The sequence below is a fragment of the Danio rerio genome, chromosome 24, assembly GCF_049306965.1.
Source record: "Danio rerio strain Tuebingen ecotype United States chromosome 24, GRCz12tu, whole genome shotgun sequence".
In the NCBI taxonomy this organism is placed as follows: domain Eukaryota; kingdom Metazoa; phylum Chordata; class Actinopteri; order Cypriniformes; family Danionidae; genus Danio; species Danio rerio.
Window position 1 is genome coordinate 370,350 of NC_133199.1, and position 24,651 is coordinate 395,000.

Genomic DNA, 24,651 nt, shown 5'->3' on the forward strand with positions numbered 1-24,651 from the left:
TCCAGACTCTTTTATTCTGCTCCCCGCAATTATTCATCTGCCTTTTCAGCTGAGGACACGCTGAACAGAGTTTAGAGATGTGTCATGATGAGGAATAATACAGCATCACGTCATCATCGTTATTATCAGCAGTGCTGGACGAGTACACCAGTTAAACACCAGTTCTCACTGGAGACTCACTGTGAACAGATCATTTAATCCAGTGAATCATTTACTGGAGATTCAACCTGAATGGATGATTCAAATCTATGAGTTTTTTACTCCAGGCTCACTGTGATTGGATCATTTGAATCAGTGGATCATTTACTAAAGACTCACTCTGATTGGATCATTTGAATTAGTCAATTGTTTACTGTAGACTTGCTCTGATTAGATCATTTGAATCAGTGAATCATTTACTGAAGACTCACTCTGATTGGATTATTTGAATTAGTCGATTGTTTACTGGAGACTCACTGTAAACATGATGTGAATCATTTACTGGAGATTCACTCTAAAATAACCATTTGAATCAGTTAGTTATTTACTGAAGACTTACTTTGAACAGAAAATTTAAATCAGTTACTCGTTAACTTGAGATTCACTCTGAATGGAGAATTTGAATCATTTACTAGAGACGCACTCTGAACAGATCATTTGAGTCAGTTGATTATTTACTATAGAATGGATTATTTGAATCAGTGAGTTGTTTACTGTAGACTCACTCTGAAGGGATCATTTGAATCAGTGAGTCATTTACTGGAGGTTCACTGTAAATGGATCATTTGAATCAGTGAGTCATTAACTGGAGGCTCACTGTGAATGGATCATTTAAAACAGTGAATCATGTACTGTAGCCCCACCCTGAACAGATTATCTAAATCACTGAGCTGTTGAATCTTAAACAAATGTCAGTTCAGTGCACTTTATAATCTAATTTAACAGGTTAACTAGTAAAGTCCAAGTAGTTCCTGAATTAATCGCCAATACCTCCATTAAAAAGTCTTTTTACTCTGCTTCATTCAGTAAGGTTCATTCAGATTTTGACCTTTATTTTTAAGTGTATGAGTTTGAAATTGATTTTAAATCATATTTTGTTGTGGGCTAAACACAACTAGATTAAATAAATTTAATGAACAAAGTATTAGAGTTAAGCTAACAAAAAAACCCATATAAATTCATTCATAACTCATTCGGGTTGAGTTCTGCTTAATATAATCAGATTATGAGTTACCATAACTCTTTTTCATGAAGTCATTCATTTATTTCTTTAGTCTCTTATTTCATAGGGGTCACCACGGCGGAATGAACTCCCAACTATTCCAGCATATGTTTTATACAGCAAATCCCCTTCCAGCCGCAACCCAGCACTGGGTAACACCCATACACACTCATTCACACACACACTCATACACTACGGCCAAAGTAGTTGATCAGTTCCCCTATAGCGCATGTGTTTGGACTGTGGGGGAAACCGGAGCACCCGGAGGAAACCCACACCAACACGGGGAGAACATGCAAACTCCATACAGAAACACCAACTGACCCAGCCGGGACTCAAACCAGACACCTTCTTGCTGTGAGGCCACAGTGCTAACCACTGAGCCACCATGCCTCCTCATTAAGTCATTATAAATTAAAGTACCTTCTTTAATTGAATTGGTTATCACTGTAGTGGAGTAAAGAGTGCAGTGTGTTCATTTAGAATGCAGTAAACACCTCCTAAAGTGAATACAGTATGATGAAGTACAGCTCTTTCAGATACGTTCTTCAGTACGGTAGTGATGTCCACACTTGTTTATTGTCCAGTATTGATCACCAGAGTGTTGTTTTCAGCAGATCCGAGCGTTTTCCCTCTGCAGATATTATAATTCATGCCGCGCCGCTGCTCTTTGACCCTGACAGCTGCAAATGAATGTCAAAAGAATTGAAAAGTCCCATTTCATAATCTAATATTTCTGTTCAGCCGTAATTGCAGACATGTTCAAGCTCTCCTGAATCCAGCACACAGAGTCTTGACTTTCTGACATCCGTGTCGTGTTGTAGAAGTGCATTAACATTTCAAACACGCCGGGGTGAAGAATATCATCTAAATCGCTAAATGCCACTAACCTTGATAGTCTTTCAGAGCTGAATATAAAAGGCCAGAGGAGAGACTGCTGGAAGTATTCATGGGAGAAGCATCACCTCTGCTGATTTCATGCATGGCCTGTTCTCCTCACTGAATCAGTGAATCATTTACTGGAGACTCTGAACAGATCACTTGAATCAGTGAATCATTTACTGGAGACTCACTGTAAACAGATCTATTGAATCAGTGAATCATTTACTGAAAACTCACTCTGAACAGATCATTTGAATTATGTAATTATTTACTAATTATTGACTCTCTGATTGGATCATTTGAACTAGTGAATCAATTTTTGGAGACCCACTATAAATGGTTTATTTGAATCAGTGAATGTATGTATGTTTGTGAGACTCACTCTGAACTGTTTACTGTAATCGTCGAATCATTTACTGGAGACTCACTCTGAACAGATCATATGAATCACTGAATCATTTACTGGGGACTCACTCTGATTGGATTATTTGAATCAGTGAATCCTTTACTGGAAACTCGCTCTGAACTGATCATTTGAATCGGTAAATCCTTTACTAGTGACTCACTATAAACACATTTGAATCAGTAAATCATTTATTCAAGACTCCCTCTGAACAGATCATTTAAATCAGGGAATCTTTTGCTGGAAACTCAATCTGAACAGATCGCTTGAATCAGTGACTCATTTACTGGAGACTCACTCTGAACTGATTATTTTAATCAGCAAATCATTTAATGGAGACTCACCGTGAACTGATCACTTGAATCAGTGAATTATTTGTTATAGACTCATTCTCTGATTGGATCATTTGACTACAGGGAGACCCACTATAAATAGTTTATTTAAATAAGTGGATTATTTACTGGAGACGCACTTTGAATGAATAATTTGAATCAGTGAATCATTTACGTGAGGCTCAATCTGAACTAATCATTTGAATCAGTGAATCATTTAATGGAGACTTCATCAGAGAAGCAGCCTATCCTAAGACAGAAGCAGATGCTCAGACTGAAGATGGATCTTTTCAGTGGATTAACTTGCATACATTTATCATTTAACTTTAGTTTATCTAAAGAATAGAGATGTGCCTTAGCAAAATAAATACTGTGCATTTTTATTTCACACAGACTTTAATAGAAATAATCCAAACCAAGCCCAGCAAAACAGAACCAAAGCGATCTGTGCTGAACCCTACCATAACATGCTTTAATAAACAAGGTCAACATGGGCCAAAACACAGCCTGATATCATAAAGAATATCATAGAGGGTCTCTGTGTGACCTGTCCACAAGTCTTCTGAAGTGACAGGTGTGTGTTTGGAGATGGGTTGCAGATTTGAGCCGTAGACACACACATCAGCGCTGTCTGTGTGTGATTGACATTCAGCCTGACGCAACGCTCTGAGCAGAGATACTTCAATAAATAACAACAGAGATTTCAGTCCGTTTCATCATCATCATCATCATCATCATCCATAAACTGTGTAGTCCAGCTGATGACTCTCTGATTGTTTGAATCTGTGAATTATTTACTCAAGTCTCACTCTGAATGGATCTGTGAATCATTTAATTGAAACACACTCTAAACCAGAGGTGCCCAAACTCTGTCCTGGAGGGCCGGTGTCCTGCATACACACCTGTCTGGAAGTTTCAAGTACACCTAGGAAGAGCTTGATTAGCTGGTTCAGGTGTGTTTAATTGGGGTTGGAACTAAAATATGCAGTACACCGGCCCTCCAGAACAGAGTTTGGACACCCCTGCTCTAAACAGATCATTTGAATCAGCGAATCATTTACTGGACACACTGTGAATGAATCATTTGAGTAAGGGAATCATTTACTGGACACTTACTCTGAAGAGATCACTTGAGTCAGTGATCCATTTATTGGACACTATTTGGGAACAGATCATTTGAATCAATTAATTGTTTATTAGAGACTCACTCTGAACCGAGTATTTGAATCAGTGAATCGTTATTTGACATTATCTTGCAACATCTTTTGAGTGAGTGAATCATTTACTGCTCACTCACTCTGAACGAACATTACAATCTGTGAATCATTTACTGGACACTCTAAACAGCTTATTTGAATCAGTGAATCATTTATTCAAGACTCACTCTGAACAGATAATTTGAATCAGTGAATTGTTTACTGGAGACTCACTCTGAACATATCATTTGAATCAGTGAATCATTTACTGGACATTCACAGTCAAGACAATATTTGAATCAGTTAATTATTTACTGGACACTCTAAACAGTTAATTTGAATCAGTGAATCATTTATTCAAGACTCTAAACAGATAATTTGAATCAGTGAATCGTTTACTGGAGATTCACACCCAAGTCTCGCACAAATCAGTGAATCATTTACATGTGAAATCTGAACATGCGCTTGTGTTTGATGTATTTAATTAGCATATTTTGGCATATATCAGATGGGTTTAAGATTTCACGTTAACTCAACCATCATAACCAGAGTATGTCTACAGTTGAAGCTGTCTGTCATAATAACTGAGCTGCAGATTATTATGCACACACTACATTATATTAAGATTCATTTCTGCACCAGAACCTCCCGATTCCGGAGTTTCGCCTCTCTCCCACTGGCTCTGCAATAATCTAAATGCATCATCACTGTTTATTTTCTCTCAGTTTCGGTCTTTAATAACCCGAGGACACACAGGAGCAAATCTATACTCCTCTCCTTCATATAAATGTGTATTTAATAATGCTTGTGGGGAATGAGACACACTGCGTTAATGTTTCACCTGCATTATCACTGATCTGGGAGAGAGTCTGCTGTGACGTGCACTTTTGTTTCAGGTGGAAATATCATTAGGCTTCTTTAAATAATAGATTTGTGGAGGTCTCGCAGGGCTGTACGGCATTATCATCTCTTTTACTGTCACTGTTATCTCTGCAGTGTTCACAAATGTGCGTTCAGAATCAGGACATGTGCGGAAATGCAAACTACATATTAAAAAGAGCTTAGATCATGGCTTATATAGCTTACAAACTGCAACATACTGACCCCAATGATGAGTAGACTCTGTCAATATGCATGTAGAACTGAAAATGTAGGCTGTGGTGTTGACACCATGCTCAGTTGGTACTAATGGACCCAAAGTGTGCCAAGAAAATCTCCCCCACACCATTACACCACCACCAGCAGCCTGAACCGCTGATACGAGGCAGGATGATCCATGCTTTCATGTTGTCTGAGTCGAGCATCTGAATGTGTCAGCAGAAATGGAGACTCATCAGAGCAGCAACGTTTCTCCAATCTTCTATTGTCCAGTTTTGGTGAGTCTGTGTGAATTGTAGCCTCAGTTTCCTGTTCTTAGCTGACAGGAGCGGCACCCGGTGTGCTCTTCTGCTGCTGTAGCCCATCCGCCTCAAGGTTGGCCGTGTTGTGTGTTCAGAGATGCTCTTCTGCAGAGCTCGGTTGTAACGAGTGCTTATTTGAGTTACTGTTGCTGGAACCAGTCTGGCCATTCTCCTCTGACCTCTGGCCTCATCAACAAGGCATTTGCGCCCACAGAACTGCCACTCACTAAATATTTCCTCTTTGTCGGAGCATTCTCTGTAAAGCCTAGGGATGGTTGTGCGTGAAAATCCCAGTAGATCAGCAGTTTCTGAAATACTCAGAGCAGCCCGTCTGGCAGCAACAACCATGCCACGTTCAGAGTAGCTAAAATCCCCTTTCTTCCCCATTCTGATGCTCGCTCTGACCTGCAGCAGATCCTCTTGACCATGTCTACATGCTGAAATGCAGTGAGCTGCTGGCATGTGATTGGCTGATTAAAAATTTGCTTTAACGAGCAGTTGAACAGGTGTACCTAATAAAGTGGCCGGTATGTATATCACCTATACATAAACAAATCTAGCAACATTTTAGCTGATTGTGCAGTATTTCTATTTACTATAGATGACTACAGTATATTTTCATGTGGGTGTCTGACAGCTGAAAATATATTTAGCAGTAGATATCGCAGCCTCTGTTACTCTTTTCCTTGCACTTTATGGTTAACATTTGCTATTATTTATTTAGGATATGCATTTTTACATTCTGACTCATGACTGATTATTAAACTGTTAAAATTACTATAATTAAATAAATAATTCTTAAGTATAAAATATGATGTGTTCTTTGGAAGAGTGCACTTTTCTTGCATTGTGATGATATTTTATTGCCAATCTGACATAGTGGCATAAAATGGTCTTATAATGACAATAAAATCATTTAATGCAATATATTGGTGCAATATATCGTACAACAAAAAATACAGATAGTGCCAGGCCTACTCTGAATGCACACTGCAACATAATGTATACTGAATATATATTCCCTAATGTACAGGGAATTATCCTAATTGTCCTAAAGCTATTTACCAGTTTTTTGTGTATGCATGCTTTCTTTAAAATTTACATTGCAATTAATTATTTTTAATTAATTAGTTAATGCATTTATTATAAGTTTGTTTATATTAACGTTTAATTAATTGCATGTCTTAAATATACTGAATTTTCAACTGAAGTTCACAAAAGGTTGTTGCATGTTTTTTAGCAAACATATTTTATGCCTCATTTAGTGAAGCAGTGGATTTTAAGACTAGCTGACCGCCTGCTGGGAATTTTAGTTGCCAGATTTATAATTGTGTTTGGCACTTGTTGATTTTATTATTTTTTAAAAACTGATTTTGTAAAATTATTATTAATGATGACATCTGGTGTGTGCCAGAAAGAAGAGAAGCGTATAATAAATAAAATCAGCTGTTTTCTGTAGTAATTATTGGTAATTGCTCCACATGCTTCAGTCAAGTGGTTTAGTGTTCAGTGTTATTCATCTATTGCAGGTAGTCCTACAGGAGTGGAATAACATGATGTTGGTAGCAGAGTTTAGATTTATATACCAAAAAAAGTGCATTTTAATATTGTATATATGACAAATTTCATACATTTGAGTCCTACAGGAAAATATAAAGAAAATGAATGAATAAATGAACGAATGAGTCATACAGGAGCGCAATAACCTGATGTTGGTAATAGAATTTCTATTTTTGTCTGAAATGCTGTTTTAAAGCATTATGTAAAACATAAAAAGTGTAATATAATTTTGCATATATACTTTTTGCATGTTAATTCATTCATTCATTTTCTTTTTGGTTGAGTGTTTTTCTTAATCAGGGGTCTCCACAGTGAAATGAACCAGTTTTTGCATATGCATGGATTAAATACTGCGTTATTGCAGATTGTGGCATGGGATTGGATAACATGATTCTGGTAGCAGATTTAATATTATTGGCTGAAATGCTTTTTTTAAAGCTTTATATCAAAACAGTGTAATGTAATGTAATTTTGCAAAAATAGTTGCATGTATGTGTCTTGATTGTTAGACATTCAATACTGTTTCTGACCCTTAAACTGCAGTTATTGTGTGGACCCCAAGCAGAGATCATGACCACTGGACTTTATTCTCTGCTGTTTCAGTTGAAATGTGAATAAAGCATCAACATTTAGTCATTTAGATGATGCTTTTATCCAAAGCACAATAATAGCAATCAAACCAATGATAAAATTTTACACTCAACAATCCTTTTCATGGAAGTGTCAGTGTTAGAGTTCAAGTGCTGATCAAAAATATATATGCTTTTAGCCTATTTCTGGCCCACTGACTCAACTGAGCAGGTCATTCCTGCAGCAGAGAACGGTCAAGGTGAAAGTTCATGACAGTTCAGCTTATCATTAATCATGACTCCTGTTCTGGAAAGGGTAAGAGGAGATTCTCAAACTCTCATTTTTCCATTTCAGTGCTCTACATACCCCTAGTCCACTTTCCTATTGGCTTTCTACGTAAATGTGTGCCTGACGGATATGCATGACTGTTTTTTTGCAGTAGGGATGGGTGATATTTATAATTTGCAATATACTGCTATAAATTTGTCCCACAATAAATAAAATGGACTTGTCTTAATAATGCTTATACCTATAATTAATTTTAAGGTCAATATTATTGGCCCCTTTAGCAATATTATTGTTGGATTGTCTCCAGAATAAACCACTGTTATACAATGACTTGCCTAATTACCCTAACTTTACCCTAATTACCCTAGTGAAGCCTTTACATGTCACTTTAAGCTGAACACTAGTGTCTATCAGCTTGAGACAAATATTTAACAATGATGGTTAAGGCAGCAGCTAGTAGTTTAAAAGGAAATATTTGTGTTTGACATTGTTGATGTGCAGTTGTGCTTCTTGACTTTTTCATCTGCGCTCGATAATCAACACAACAAGTGCTTCTCTTGCTTGACTTCTGAATCTTTCAGCAATGTCAGATGTGCCGAGCATAATTCAACACGTCACTGTGATTTGCAAAATAATTCGTTCATATTTATTTGTGCTAGTAACAAACACTGTACAGCTCAAAACTAAACCATTTGACCTTTTTACACTATTTCCTGTTATAATACTCCTCTGGATAAAGTCTTATTTGTTTTAGTTTGGCTGGACTGATAATAATAATCATAATAATAATAATCATAATAATAATAATAATCATCATAATAATAATAATCATAATAATAATAATAAACAAAATAATAATAATTATAATAATAATAATTTAAAAACTGCAACGTTAGGTCAGAAGGTCAATATTATTAGTCCGCGTGAGATTTATTTTATTCTTCGAATGGCTAGAGAACAAACAACCCAGGCTCATTGTTGATACGTACCCCTTTAGACATTTCTGGAGAGCACCGAATACCTCTCAGGAGGTACATTATTATTTTTTGTAGTTTTGGTTTTCGCTGAGAGGCCGCTGTTGACTGACCGATGGACTGACTGACTGACCAATCGAATTACCAAATCACCTAAGATTGTCACGATACTGGGATTCAGTACCAATCGGTACAACATTTTTTAAAATGTCCATTTCCCACTAACATTTGAGCGCTGTTGAGCTCTTTCTTAAACAGCGCTAATTTGCTGTTGTTCACATGCTCAACAGAAATGACTGTGATTGGCCGTGAAGATCATCAGTTCACTGAACTCACCACTGTTTGCTGAGTTTAACCACAGATTCAGAAAGCCTTTTAAAGTCATGTTGATCAGCTGGTTTGTCTATAAGCTGACATACGAGCAATCCACTGGTGAATCCGCTGATGAACCACTGATCAAGTGTCCCTGTATCTGTGGTTACACCCATCCCCATCCCTGTACCGAACCAATAGTGTTTTCAAAAGCACTGATTGACCATCGGCCACCCATTTCCCTAAACCCAACCAATAGTGTTTTCAAAAGCAAACCGCCTGATTTTTATCACGCTTTAAGATTTTACCACATTCTCACCCTGTTATTTACTTGTTTATTTCATTTTTTGGTCTTGTTTTTGTTTTACTTGCTTTATGGAATCATTCTTCGCTGTACTCGAACCCTGTCGTCATGGTCAATTCCTCTTTATTTCAAATCCTCTGACATACATGGCATGCAAACTTGTAACAGCAGAAGAGCTTTCTATACGAAGGTAAGCGCAAAAATGAATGACGTCATTCCCCACCGTAGCGTTCATTTTAAAGACTAAATGCAGCCATATGTACTTCTGGCTACATAATTTGTACTCTCCAGAAATGTATATAGGGCTACATTTTCACAATGAGCCTGTGTTGAGAACAAACCACTGTTGTCCAATGACTTGCCTAATTAAGCTAATACTAGTGCCCTTCAATATAACGGGGAAAATATCATGTACTATCATCATGGCAAAGACAAAATAAATCAGTTATTAGAAATGAGAAATTAGAAAAAAAGAAAATATTTAAAAAACAATTAAAATTAGACACAATTACAGCTGGGATCCAGCACAAAACTTTTGTCAGGTAGTGTAATTTGTCTTCATATGTGAATATCTACAGTGTTGACCATATGCATTTGCTTGCTGAATCAAAGCACATCTTAATATTCATAAATCACGTTATATATGTTCACCGTCTCTCTTTTTTTAATATTTGGGACAGCTTGATGCACAGATATGATGAAAGTGTATGCATGCGTGCTCTTTTTCTTCATGACGGCGGGTGACAGGCATTAATCAATAGTGTATTAACAGGGCAGAGCGTCATCAATCACATCTCCACCAAACACCTTTTATCACTCACACACAAGCGGGACTCGAGCTTTTGAAGAGATCCTGGCCGAAAGCAAAGAAGGACGAGAGTAAATGGAGGAGAAATATAAATCTACAGCTGACACAACCTGGAGCGCGGGCTAAAAAATAGTGGCGGCGTTAAAAAGCAGGACACTTTCTCAGAGATGATGATCTGGCCGGCTTTCATCAGCGCAGACTGAGAGATGCTCAGATAACAGACTTTATATTAGTTCAGGACGGAGAACACAAGGTCAAGGCTTTCCTGGAAAAACACTCGAGTGCTCTCTGTTCAGGGGGGATTTGATGTATTATGAGGGTCCGGCGGGGCTAAAACACTAGAGTGGTGGCAAAACAATCATCGGAGAAATATCTATTCTTTATTTGATTCATTAATCTGTAAATACAGCAGAACTCAGAGTCTCAGAAAATAACCTTATACATACAATAATATAAATATCATACACTTCTCATACCAAAGTTGTTCTTATATATTATAAGTTACTATTATAAAGTTAACGTTGTTATATATATATATATGTAAATATCTCAGTGGTTCTAATACTTTTCTATTTGAAAGAAAGCATGAAGAAAAGGCCGCTGGTGTCGCAGCTTTTAGCAGAGTGAGTCTCCTGTTCACTGATCTGAGAGCAGCACTTACAGGCTTTTCTGCGTCTGTTGGGAGCTGGAATTAACATTCAGAGTTAAAATCAGACTAAAAGTGAGCCTGAACACTGAGGAAAGCTCCTGTCTGATGTGCGTTGTGTGCGTTTGCAGCAGAATCACTAAAATAATGTCTGAAAACAACACGCCATCTTCAAATGCACAATATTTCTTTTTTATTCTTTATTTATTGAACAGCGCTCATTAATCAACAGGAAACAAAAACTGTAAATATGCCAGTGTTAGTAAGTTAGTAAGGGATAAAATATCCCTTATTTTCACATCCCAATGTTGACATGTATGGTTTTGGCACGTAACGCACGTTCACAGCAGATTATCTGACTTCAGCATTGTTTCTCAGATAAACAATATTGTTTACTGAGCATGATTTTAAATATCTGCACACATATAATGGTGTTTTAGGATGCAGAAGAGTCAAAAACAGCACCTTAAAAAAAAACTCCACTCAAAAAAATGTGACAAGACTTTACTAAAAGTGAGTAAATCCATTGTAACTTGGTGTTAAGCTGATTTAACCAAATTTTTATAATCATGCACATATTTCATTTATATCCAAAATTTAAGGCAATAAGTTTACCTAATTTAAGTAAATTCAACTAACCATTTTAAAGGCAGCAGGTTTACTTGCTTATTTTAATAAAGTAAAAAAAATCATGTTTTACAAGGGCTCGTTTTCATCTGTTGCTGCCTGCTAGATTATAAAAAAGCAACCTAAAATAAAAAAACACATTATTACACATCCAATATCAGTAAATTTGCATAGAGCAAAGAATATAAAAAAGAATCGCATATGATTACAAACTTGATCACAGATCATCAATGCAATCAGTCTTATGATCAAAATGAGGAAAATTCAGTTCAATTTCAGCTGTAGATGTTTTATTAAAAAACTCAACATTATTAGAGTGTCTTTGAGCTAAAGAAAATAACAGAAAAATCTAAATATTTACTCTGGTGGAAAAATAAATCAGTAGCAGTATTTTATTTAATAAGGAAATCATATTTGATATACAAGTGAGTTTCTCAGATGATGTATTTCTATACTTAGACATTTAGATGTGTGTCCTAAAGTTTTCACGCATACAGTAATATAAGATTCTTTCCAAAGCATTAGCATTTTATTGCTTTATTAACTTATTAACCTTCTGGATTTGGAGGTGCACAACAAATAAAGCAACTAAAAATAATAATACTGCAAAAAGAAAAAAATATTCTCGCATTATATTATATTAAAATTTATTATAGTACAATTTATTATATTTAATTGATTATATTATATTATATTATATTATATTATATTATATTATATTATATTATATTATATTATATTATATTATATTATATTATATTATATTATATTAAATTACAATTTATAATATTATGTTATATTATATTATATTATATTGTATTATTGTATTATAATTTATTATATTATATTATATTATATTATATTATATTATATATGTCCTCTATTGTTTATGCATATTTGAAAAAAAAACTAAGGGTCTACTCTGAACCTGCACAGTTGCGCTTGCCCAATCGTGCCCCAGAACTGTTTAAGACAACTGTGCCTAGTGTGTGTACCCGTCAACTGTAAAAACTTTCCATTCTGTTTATAACTTTAAAATGAAGTTTTCTAAGTAACGTTGGCCTTTTAATTCCTGTATGTCATATGTTTATTGATGTTTCCTTTTACTTGGTTTTTATTGTTAGCTGTGCAGTGCCATAGTCGAACGCATACAACGAAAACAAAACACACAATAAAATGCATACAATGAAAAAGATATCATATTTAAGAAGCTGCCGTTCGCTAAGAGTTTTTCTTTTACTGTGAGTTTCTGTGACCTCTGGAGCTCTGCAGACCTTCAGGATCTGATCATAAAACAGACAAGCAAAGGCTTTCAGGACGGATGTTTTCACACTGAGCACGAGCTGCTTTTAACCCTCAAATATACCTCATACTGCAGCTCTTAATCTTCCCTTGTGGACATTTTTGAGCAAGAAGGTCTCATGTGTGATTCCCGATTTATTTATTTATTTATTTGTCTTTGGAAAAAATATCTACAAAAAGATCTGTCATTAATCTACAGATGACTTGTGTTTCAAACTGTGGTGTTGGGGAGAGTTACTTTAGAAAGTTATGGATTATAATATCGATTTACTCCCCAATAAAATACTTTCTCTAATCTTTGCTGACCTTTGATCTCTTTCAGAACTTGCAGTTTTTCATCATCTTTTTTTCAATAGAGGAGCTCTGCTGCTTTATATACATTTAAAAATACAATTAAGGCGGCAACTGCATGCTTTTACCACCAATTCACACTGTTTTTTATTTTATTTTTTGTAGATTTTCCTGGTTTCTGGAAACATCCTTCGCTGGACCCCGTACAAGGTGAGCTACCAAGCAAACTGACCACACCAGTAAAGCCGTCCATACAGAGGGTAACCAGTCAGTGATAACGTGAAAATCAATAGAAGTTGTCGACAGCATCACATTGCCCTGTAGCATTAGTTTGCACACAAAATGCAGCCAGAGCACATATTTTTACAGTTTCCTAAAAACTAGTGACATTCTTGCTGAGAGGCAACAGTGCTAACCACTGAACCACCGTGCTGCCCTGTTTAGGAAAAGGGAGGAGCAGCCGAGGTGGACGGGGGGATTCTTCAAGACGAAGACAACTGAGGTAAGAAACTGGTTATTTATAGTGTGTTAGGATTCATCTGATTGGTAAATCATGTGATGCAGGTCCAACCTTGGTCATGTGATCCTCTCGAAATTAGTTTAGAAACAAACTTCATTCCAAGAGGGCTAGGCTAAAGATGCATCCAAAAAACAGGCTAAAGTTTGAGCCAGGTACTAATAGAATCCAAGGCAATATGAAAAAAATATAGATCCAATAATGTGCAAAATCCAAACACAGAGGTTTGGAACTGGCTTTGTAAGCTGTCTATACGTCCATGCAGTACTCCGTCCAGAAGGATTTAAGGGTCACAAATTAATAGCCCTCTGATTGGCTACAGGTGTGAATGTGCAAAGGTGCATGGGAAGTATAGTTCTATGAATCATGATAGTCCATGAGAGAGTCTATAATGATAGTACATGACATCTAGTTCCAAGTAGACATAAGAGCATGACTTTGTACAAATATCAGCCTATGGCATTCGTTTTACACACAAAAGGCATCCAGACGTATGGCATTTGCAGTTTGCCTGAGTTGTAGCCCTGTGCACGTATTCCTAGTACGTCTATGTTGGTGTTTGTCGTGAGTCTGGGTCGTTTTATTTGGCATGTGTGTCTTGGGCATCAGTGATCTGGCCTGCTGAAGTGCACTGAAGCGAGGGTTTTTTTCTGAAGATGCTCCACCTGCGGGACACTGAGGCGCTAATGAGCCGGTTTGAAGCCGTTTCTGGAGCCGAGTGCCACTGTGGTTGAGGAATGAAGACGTCTCTGCAGTTTTCTTCAAAGCGCAGGATCTGTAGGCCTCCATGGTGTCAGATGTGCTGTTCTCAGACCACAGCCAGCAGCGTGACCCTAATCGCCTCCATCAAAAGGGGCAAAGCGTGATGCGGATGCTGGCCTATATAGAGCATCTGCTGGACCATCCACAAACAGACAGACAGAGAGAGAGAGAGCGTTCGGGAAAAGCCGGATTTCATTTAGCTGACCCGGAGTTACCTGATATTATGGAACTGCCAAAAACAATATATCCAGCAGCTCTGATAGGGATGTTGGCTTGGGTTATTTCATTTTTTTGAAATCAAGCTGTGTTATTTTTAATAATGGAGCTCGTCAGGCTGTTTGTAAGATCTCAGAGGTATTAATGTGAGACTGAACGACAATCAAGACGTGCCAAAAACACACACAAGCAAACATGTATAAAACATTCTGTCAAATATGGTCAAACCCAATGCTGGGTTCATTTTTAGGGGTCTAAGCATAGAAACCCACCAAGGATATTATAACTAATGAAAAAGAACAAAACAAAGTGCTGATTAACTTCAACTCAGTAAAATTATAGCAAAAATGTCTTTCGTTTTCCTCTTTGTAAATGTGTCTAATACATACTGTAAGCCTTTTAGAAGTAAATCTGTTTACTTCGCGCTGCAGGTGTTTGACCCGTATGGCATGTCAGAGTCTGTAATCCTGCTGCCATTGGCCAGATCAAGCCGGTCCTCCTCCAGTCAGTCCTCGCTGTTGCTCCCGTGACAAAAACAACGGCTGGACATGACAGCAGCTCGGTGACAGCATTAAATAGGAGGACCCGAGCAGATACTTAAAAATATTACTTTAACACATTTGTGCCCAATAATGCGTTTTCTTTCTGTATTAGTGATCACAATCGCAAACAAATCTTTCTCTTCTGAGTGAACCGGTTGAACAAATTTTCTAAATCGAAATGAATCATTTAAAATGATTTCTGCAGATTTTTAGCCCATTATTAATTCTGTTTATTTACTTGAGTAAATGTGTAAATCTGAATTTATTCAGTAATTTATTACTTTTTATTTAATATATTAAGGTTTTAGTTATGATATGTTATAGTTATGATATAATGTTTTTAACGTAGTGTGAAGTAGTTTTACGGGCTGTCAGTGTTCAAAGTGGTGCACTGCATGGATCAGAGCTATGGATCTGCTTATATATTCATAAACAAACAAACAAATAAACAAACAAACAGCAGGTATGGAGGACAGATAGACAGATATCTGGGGAACAGAGGAAAACAGAGCAGGTATTCCACACACACACACACACACACACACACACCTAGAGGCTGTGACTTCGCATCCTGGATTAACAGATGCTTGTGTTGTGATATTTCTGACAGCTTTTAATGACTGAATATTTTTTCAGTTCATCCTGCACATGTTGCTGTAGTTTCACATACATGCAAATATACTGTACATGTAAGATTGAAGTCACATTTAAAGAGTTCTGCAAGAAGCTGTTTATTCAAATGTAGAATTAATTTCTCATACATTTTAGTTTGGTTTGCATCAGTCATTTCCCAAACAAAGAAATAATTCAATCAGATAAAGCACTTTTAATAATAATAATAACAGTAATAATAATAATAATAATATCAATAATAATATGAAAAATAGTAATATTATCAATAATAATAACAATAATAATATGAAAAATAATAGCAATAATAATAGCAGTAATAATAATAATAATACGAATAATAATAATACAAACAATAATAATTCAAATAATAATAAAAATATGATTTTAACAATAATATAAATATGAATAATAATAATGCAAGTATGAATATGGATAATAATAATAATAAAATGTATAACTAAAACAATTCTATAAATATGAATAGTAACAATAACAATATAAATAATAATAATGCAAATATGAATAATGATGATGATAATAATAATACAAATATGAATAATAATGATGATGATAATAATAATAATACAAATGAATAATGATGATGATAATAATAATAAAAATATGAGTGATAATAATAATAGTAATGATAATAATACAAATATAAATAATGATGATAATGATAGGAGAAGCACTTTAGCAACGAGACCAACAGCGTGTAAGTACATTTAGACTTGTTTTTAGTGTTTGTGTGGGGTTCTAGCTGTTTTCTAGCTGTTTTCAGCTGTTTGTGACGGTTTCGCGATCACTGATAAATAAGGGACTAAGCTGATGGAAAATAAATGAGTAATTATTTACAATAGGCATTAACTTGTTAATTATTGGTCACACTTTAATATAAGGTACAATTCTTGCTGTAACAAACCACTAGTAAATATATTCATAATATTCATAATATTCATCAAGGTTGAGTTTAGATATTAGGCAAGGACAATATGATTATACAGCAATATGTGCTTTGTAAGTACTAATAAACAGCCAATAATTTAATAATAGACAGGTAATTAGTCACTAGTTAATAAGTGTGTTAGAGTCTTTCCAGTCTTTCTAAGTATTTACAGAATAAATGCTAAATATATTGCTTTATTCATAACTCCATAAATATGCACAGTAATTACAGTCAGCCCCTGTTTAATGAGAGGAATTTGTGATATATTATTAACTGTATAAACAATTGCGAGTGTGTTGATGTTTCTGTCAGACGCACACAAACGAATCGCACTTCTGAAGCGTATGCATTACAGTAAACATCTGTTCTCTTTGCATGCAGATTAATGAGGGTGTACACTAATCATCGACATGCTGAAGTTTACACTAAACAAACTTTCAGATTTGCATATCAAATGAGCACAAACTCTCCGCTACGCTATCATATACAAAATAACAGCATTTCTCCATCATCATCATCATCATCCTGCGAACACAGAAGTGCCTTTGAATGGCACCTGTTATGGAAAAATGACTTTTATAAGGGGTTTAAACCCAGTTGTGTGTGAGTATATCTAGAATCTAATGGTCAACATGAATTAATTGTATTTGTTATAATCAGAATTAATAAAACAGTCTGCAGAAACACTTTGATTGACATTCTCCCTTTGTATGTGTCATTAGAGGAGGAAAGCCCCGCCCACTAGTGGCCATCTCTTCCTCATTAGCATAAACAGTCCTGAGTGAGAAGCAGCCGTCTGTCCATTAGAGTCTCTATGATGATGCACAGGCATTTGTAGCTCCGCCCTCTTCTGAAAAGATCACAATCTCATTTGCATTTAAAGCGAGACCAAATGGTGGATGAATGATAACAGCCTTCTGAGTCTACCAATAGGCGCAGAAGGCCCCTACTGGCCCATATATATCAGCTGATAACCACTGATAACACCCAATCAATCCAGTGATAACATTCGATGGTGCGGAAAGCCTAGTGTGAGTACACCCTTAATAACGGTTCTCTTTACATTCAGGATAAGTGTCTTATCGTGATTATAGAGGTTTAATGACAGTCTTACCAACACCCCTCAAGTAAAGTGTGACCATTAGTGCATGATTCTACCCAAATCTGCTGACGTTTATTCATTTGTAGGACATGTTGTTTCACTGCTTTTTGTGCAAATCGCTGACCGCTGGCCACTTCAAGCACTTTACAAAGTCTAAAGTCTGGCTTCTGTTCAGTGGTATCCTAAACGCCTGTCTGTCTTTTTTTTCCTGATCGTGCTTCAAGCCTTTTCCTATAAATTAGTCATTTGAATCTGGCAATGAAGAGCTGCGTCCGTATTCTCTGTGGGGTTGTTAAACAGACTGCATGGTGCTTCAGATACTTCAGACTTGTTCTGCTGGAGGGACTGATTTAGAAACATAAAGCGCAATACAACAATGCTGGAGTCTTTGATGTGAACATGCAAGTTCTGAAGTTTGAACAAAATGCTCCAGTAAAGCCTCCTATAGTTTCAGACGAGACCTGCTGCTGACAGAAACAGAGAAACTCCACCAGCCGCACAGTCTGAAGCCTGCACATCACTCACCGGCTGAGCTATCTGCTAGAGAACTAATCATGAAACTAATCAAAATTATTCACCAGGTATTAAAGGTGCAGTATGTATGTGTGACACCCAGTGGTTGAACTAGGTATTGCACTGCTGGATCATAACAGTTTTTCCCTTGGTTCCTTTGAGTCCATGCAGGCGCAGGTTATTAGATTGTGAGTGTGACTGACTATTGAGCTTAAAGGCTGATTTGAGGCTAAAAATTAACTCTTTTTCCTTTTCCAACTTTAAAAATTAGGAGCAGCAACTAAATTTAGTCGCACTCACCAATTATAAGCACCATTACTACAAGTTTTAACATTATATTAACAGATTTACTGCATTTGAAATCAACACCAAACAATCTAACAAGCAAACAAAATGACATCTTCATGCACCCACTGGCCCTACACACAGTGCTTGACATGAATAAAACTTAGTTGACAATAATAACTGTGCTGTTCTCACGGGTGCTGTCTGATATTGCTAAGATAACACTGACATTTAGCTTATTATTTGCATGCATCATCTTAATAGTAATACAGTTTTTTCATAAACTGCAATATTAGTTTAATCTTAGTGAATGCAAGCGCTTTGCGATGGTGTCTGAGGTGTTACATTTTACATATAGCTGCCATCTGCACAGCTGACAGCATCCTGACGATTAAATGAAGGATTAACAGAACCTCTCGTGCTTAATGTGTAGATTTGACAAATGCTGTAACCTGCAAACTCCATCACACCGGCTTTATGGTTTAGTCATTTTCATAGCGTACTTTAATCCAATAGAAGTCTTTTATCCACTCTTCGAAGAAGTGTAAACGCTGGATTAACATTCAGCACATGATCACTGAGGTGTTTTCTTAGTGGTGGTTTCTAAACCAAAATCTGTCAGTGTTGTTTTCATTCTCATCTTCAGTGCTTCACATGTTAGCGGTTGTAGCTCTCCATGTCATCTGAAGAATGGCATCGACTGAATGATTGACAGCTGATATTAACCAATCCGTTCGTGTTCAGCTCTAGAGCAGTGGGTCAATCAGAAGAGCTTAAAGGTGGGGTAAGCATTGCGGGCTTTGTTTACTGCAGCAAGATGAGATGACAACTGTTGTAAACTATTCCTGAGCACTGCGTTTGGCGTCTCAGGTGCTAAGATGCACACTGCGTTAATGTCTCCTAAATCTAAGTGTGCAGTGAACATTTTGAAGTGAAAACCGGTCGCACGGCACCAACTTTATGCACTTGCACAAATGCTCCCAAATATATTTTGAGGTTGCATAAATAAATTTCGGGCGCATATGTGACCAAAACAGACTCAAATTCGAGCCCTGGTCTGATTTAAACTGTTAAACCTAACTTAAAGTATGTATGGATGGACGGATGGATGGATGGATGGATAGATGGATGGATAGTATGATGGATGGATGGATGGATGAATGAATTTTATGGATGGATGGATGGATGGATGGTATGATAGATAGATAGATAGATAGATAGATAGATAGATAGATAGATAGATGGTATGACGAATGGATGGATGGATGGATGGATAGATAGATATATGGAATGACAGATGGATGGATGAATTTTTAGGATAGATTTTAATGTGAAGTGTAACACATGCGGTATGCTGTGTACTTTATGAACCTGATTGACGTCAATAAGAGCATCTGTCTCAGCGTGATTGTGTTGATGCAGTGGTGTGTGCTGTGTTTTAGTTTCACTGTTGGTCTCATAAACACAAGGCAGTCGTAGAGCAGCTGCGGAGCTTTATTTTATCCGCTAACGAGCTGATAACTCTCTCTGTGGATGATGATTTGACGAGGTCGTCTTAATAAACAGACGACCACACTTTGATGTCCTCTGAACATTATATCCTGTCTCCTGAAGACGGACTACAGTACAGTACGTGTGTGTGTACGAGAGCGTGAAGCGCACCGTGATTTTTAAAGAGGATTGTGTGCAAGTCGTCATTTGTTAACGATAATTAAAATGTCCCACATAAAACAGATATAAACCTCATCCCACTTAGTTTTAATTGCCTCCCAAGGCGACTCTTTCCTGCCATTTAGAATAGTTTTTACAGGCTCCGCTAAGCTGTTGAGACTCCTTATTCCAGTAGGGAAACTCATCTGTGCTTGTTCAGGCATATTAAAATCTGTGTAATGATGTCATAGCGGGATAAGTAAACCTGCATTACGGCTGACTGAAACTATTATTTAACAAACTAAGAATAAGGAAGAGCTTATGATAAAATGTGCAAATGAAAACCAGCTGTAAGCCTATGCAGAGTGCAGTAGCTCTACCTGTCCAGAGGGGGCAGTGTGTGTTGGGTCAGTTTTCAATTATTGACTCTAATCTTAATGTTAAAGATTTCAAAGTAAACACACTGAATCTCATATATGACATTGGCATGCCTTCAGCTTGTTCTTTGTCCATTGGTGATACTTCTGTCCCTTTACAGTCGTTTGCATTCTCTTTAGGGCAGTTCTGATGTTTCTTATAACTCTCACATGTGCAGTGTTGTTTTATAATGATTCAGGTTGTGTGTTAATTGTTTTCTGATATCTAAATAGGAGGCATGTGGCTTGGGTAGATGCAGAAAGGTCTACAGAAAAGGTTTACAGGTCCTTTTAGAACCTTAGGAATTGGCTGTAATAGGATGTGGTAGTATTTGACTATATTTGGAAGGGTCATGAATATTAATGAGTTCTGCTTTGATGCGTCAGCAGCTCTTTTCAGTATCTGATGCTCTCTCACACACAAACACACACTCTGAAACAATAAATAATCATACTTTATTGTCAAAAACATGAGCAGATGCCTGGTTCAATCATTTCAAGTGAAGTGCTGAAGAGGTTTATTTTAGCTAGAAGGAGCAGGTTTACTATATGCCGCCAGAGTAACTCACTTTTCTCCTGAGTTGTCTTGTGGATTAAATATACGCTGTATTATAATCACTCTTAAATATATGTATTTAAAATTATTATAACTAATCTTACATTTTAAAAAACACAATTGTAGGTCTTAACAAGTCCTAAATTCACTGAAATATTGTGTTGTAGGTCCTAATTTTCCTTTGTTCATGTAAAGATACCCAATCACATCCACTTACCGACAATCCATCTCAATTAACATAATACACACTTAATAACTCTATTTTACCATATTTAGCATTTCGGTGTAGTTATCTTACAGTAATGTGTAAGGGCAGACTGTTGACCTGGGCCCACTGTTGGGCATAATTTGAGTTTATTATAGTTATAGTTAAACGTTTTATAGTTATTATAGTAAAACGTGTCTCTCTTTATTTTTTGAAAAGTAATGCTGTAAAAGGTATATGAATATAACTTAGAGTTTACCTTATTGGACTCATTATTTAATATGTGACTTAGAATTAACCCAAGAGCCAGTTTCTGTGGCTGATGATCGGTATGTCGTGGTACTAAACTTCGACCACCACCTGTTCCACAATGAACCAATCCCTCACAGCTCCCCATGCAGGTGGTGGGCCTACGTTGCTCCTTCGGGCTGAGCCCAGCCACATTCTATTGGATATAAGAAAACGAATGAATAAGAATTAGCCAAATTAACTTAATTGGACAAGTCAAAATCTTTTCCTCTGGACATTAGAAAAAAATCCTTAGTGTTTACAACTGTGCACTGAAAGAAATCATTCATTGAATTTACAGTTTTATTAAGGTTAGGGGTTGCAGACAGTTTATACGTGCTGAATTTAATCAAACGTTATCAAATGTTACTTAAAATAAAATATGTGTTCAATAGGGGAAAAAAGAGCAGATTTTAGAGCAGGAATCACAATACTGTCATATTTTTATCCAAGATTATCATACCGCCAGAATCTTATACCGGCCCATGACTATAGTCTTCAGTCTTGATATGTGTGTGTGTGTGTGTGTGTGTGTGTGTGTGTGGACTGTGCACTGAGGGTGAACCCAAAAAACTTCACGGTTCCGGATTGTCGTCTTCAATCAAATGCTATTGATCTCCTTAAGTGCAGCATTGATTTATACGGCAGCGTCAGTGAAGTGCTACAGATGGAGACACACTCAGAGCTGACAGCCTGTGAATCAGACATCATCAGTGTGTGTTTCTCTTTTCTCCAGCAGCAAGAGCACTGGAGACTACAATTCATGTCGCAGAATATAGAAGTATTCAGGGGGGATTACTTTTACTGGGGGACGATAGAGACATTTGAGTTACTCTTATAATAACGGCACACTATAAATCATTTATTAAGCATCAGCAAATTATATAATGTGTGATTTAATAGTATATAATGTTGTATTTTTGATTTCAGATTTGTATTAAAGATTGTCTAATTGATTTAGTCAAGCATGATGTAATTATTTACATTCAATATAAGATTAATTAATTATTGAATGTAAATAATTAAACATGCATGTTAAATAATCAATGAATGAATGCACCTATCAGGTAGCAGGTATACATTTGACCATCAGTAACATATAATTAAAGAAAGCTCTTTAAAATGGCTAGATACAGGAGAGCATATGATCAAAACTAAATCAGCATTATTTATTATTTATTTATTTTTAGTTTTGCTGCAGAAGATGTTTGTATAGCACAGCTTCCAGTTAATTAATTCCTTTCCATATATGGGCATGTCATTTGCCAAATTAGCATAGGGAGGAAGCCAGTATTGTCTCAGTTCCATATATGGGCATGCCATTTATTGTATTAGATTAGCAAGGAAGCCAATATTGTTTTCTTTCCATATATGGGCATGCCATTTGCTGCATTAGCATAGCAAGGAAGCTAATATTGTTTTCTTTCCATATATGGGCGTTCCATTTTCCACAATAGCATAGCGAGGAAGCCAATATTTTTTTTCCATATATGGGCATGTCATTTGCCACATTAGCATAAGTTGGAAGCCAATGTTAATGAGTTTATCGTTCAGCATCATCATGCACTCTCATCTCTCTCTCTCAAAATAAAACAAAGCACATAAATGTCTGTGCTCAGAATGATCAAGCCGTCTATTACTCGCCATATGATGCAACATCCTGCAACACATTTCATCTACAGTATCTGTCAGTCAGTGAGGAAAACTTTTACCCACAAGCCACCTGTTCCCAAACTTCAGAAACGGACACGCCGATTCATCAAGCAGTGGATGCGTGCTTCCTTAATGGCAGTGTTTGTGTGTCTTACATCATTTTAAAGGCATCAGCTGATTGTCAAAGGCGTGATTAATGCCTGCTGACACTAAAATGCATTAAACCTCCATCAAATCATAGACGGCCTATACGTTATGTGTCTAATTAGGCGATAAAACAACACAAAAGCCTTTGTGCACTGAGTCCTGTCGTGTTTTCTTTCTCGCAGGGTTATTATGCTGCTTGTCTTCCAGGTTGGAGCTTTTAGAAATGATTTTTTTTTTACTTTACAACAAACACTTTGATTTCAAACTGAGTTTAGCTGAATTGTCGTGTAGTTTCACCGTTGTCTGGGCTGGCTAATTATTATTTTTGACTCAGTCATGAATGCATGTGTGGAGATTATCCTGAATGAGGTGCATTCATGTGTGACAGGGGCTTTTATTGCGGAGGGGCTTTTATTAGCTTTTTTGCATGTTTTGTTATTCATTTTCTTATTTTTGCTCGTTTATTTCTGCTGTTATCATCACTCTGTTATCTCTCTGTTATCTGCGGATGGAAACGCTCTGCTGTTTTCCATCTTGATTAAGCTGTTCTAGTCGTAATGTTTCTGATTGTGTGGTGTTTTGCTGGATTGATTGAGAGTGACTGCTGAACACTTTGAGTTTTCACGTTTGCGATGTGTGTTTAATCTTGGATGAGGCTGTTCATCGACTGAGACGTTTCTTCAGATTGTTTCTTTAATCTGAGCTAAAGAAGTAAAACAGAACAGACTGAGAACAGCTGAGCTGTGAATGCTGTGTTCATCACCGTTCATATGCACCTTGATATATTGAATGCTAATATCTATTTATCCATCCATCCATCCATCCATCCATCCATCCATCCATCCATCCATCCATCCATCCATCCATCATGCTATCTATCTATCTATCTATCTATCTATCTATCTATCTATCTATCTATCTATCTATCTATCTATCTATCTATCTATCTATCTATCTATCTATCCATCTATCTATCTATCTATCTATCTATCCATCTATCCATCTATCCATCTATCCATCCATCCATCCATCCATCCATCCATCCATCCATCCATCCAGCTATCTATCTAGCTGTCTGTCTATTTCTGTCTGCTGTCTGTCTATCTGTCTGTCATTCTATCCAT

At 36.5% G+C, this 24,651-nt stretch overlaps 1 protein-coding gene across 1 annotated transcript in view; it reads left to right on the forward strand.

Moving 5' to 3' along the window:
* vstm2a (V-set and transmembrane domain containing 2A) overlaps positions 1-24,651 on the forward strand; it is a 222,427-nt gene that overhangs the window by 12,868 nt on the left and 184,908 nt on the right. Inside the window, exons 2-3 of the mRNA XM_073940338.1 lie at positions 13,262-13,306; positions 13,541-13,598. The gene's annotated coding sequence lies outside the window, so the exon portion shown is untranslated. The remainder of the gene's footprint in view (positions 1-13,261; positions 13,307-13,540; positions 13,599-24,651) is intronic.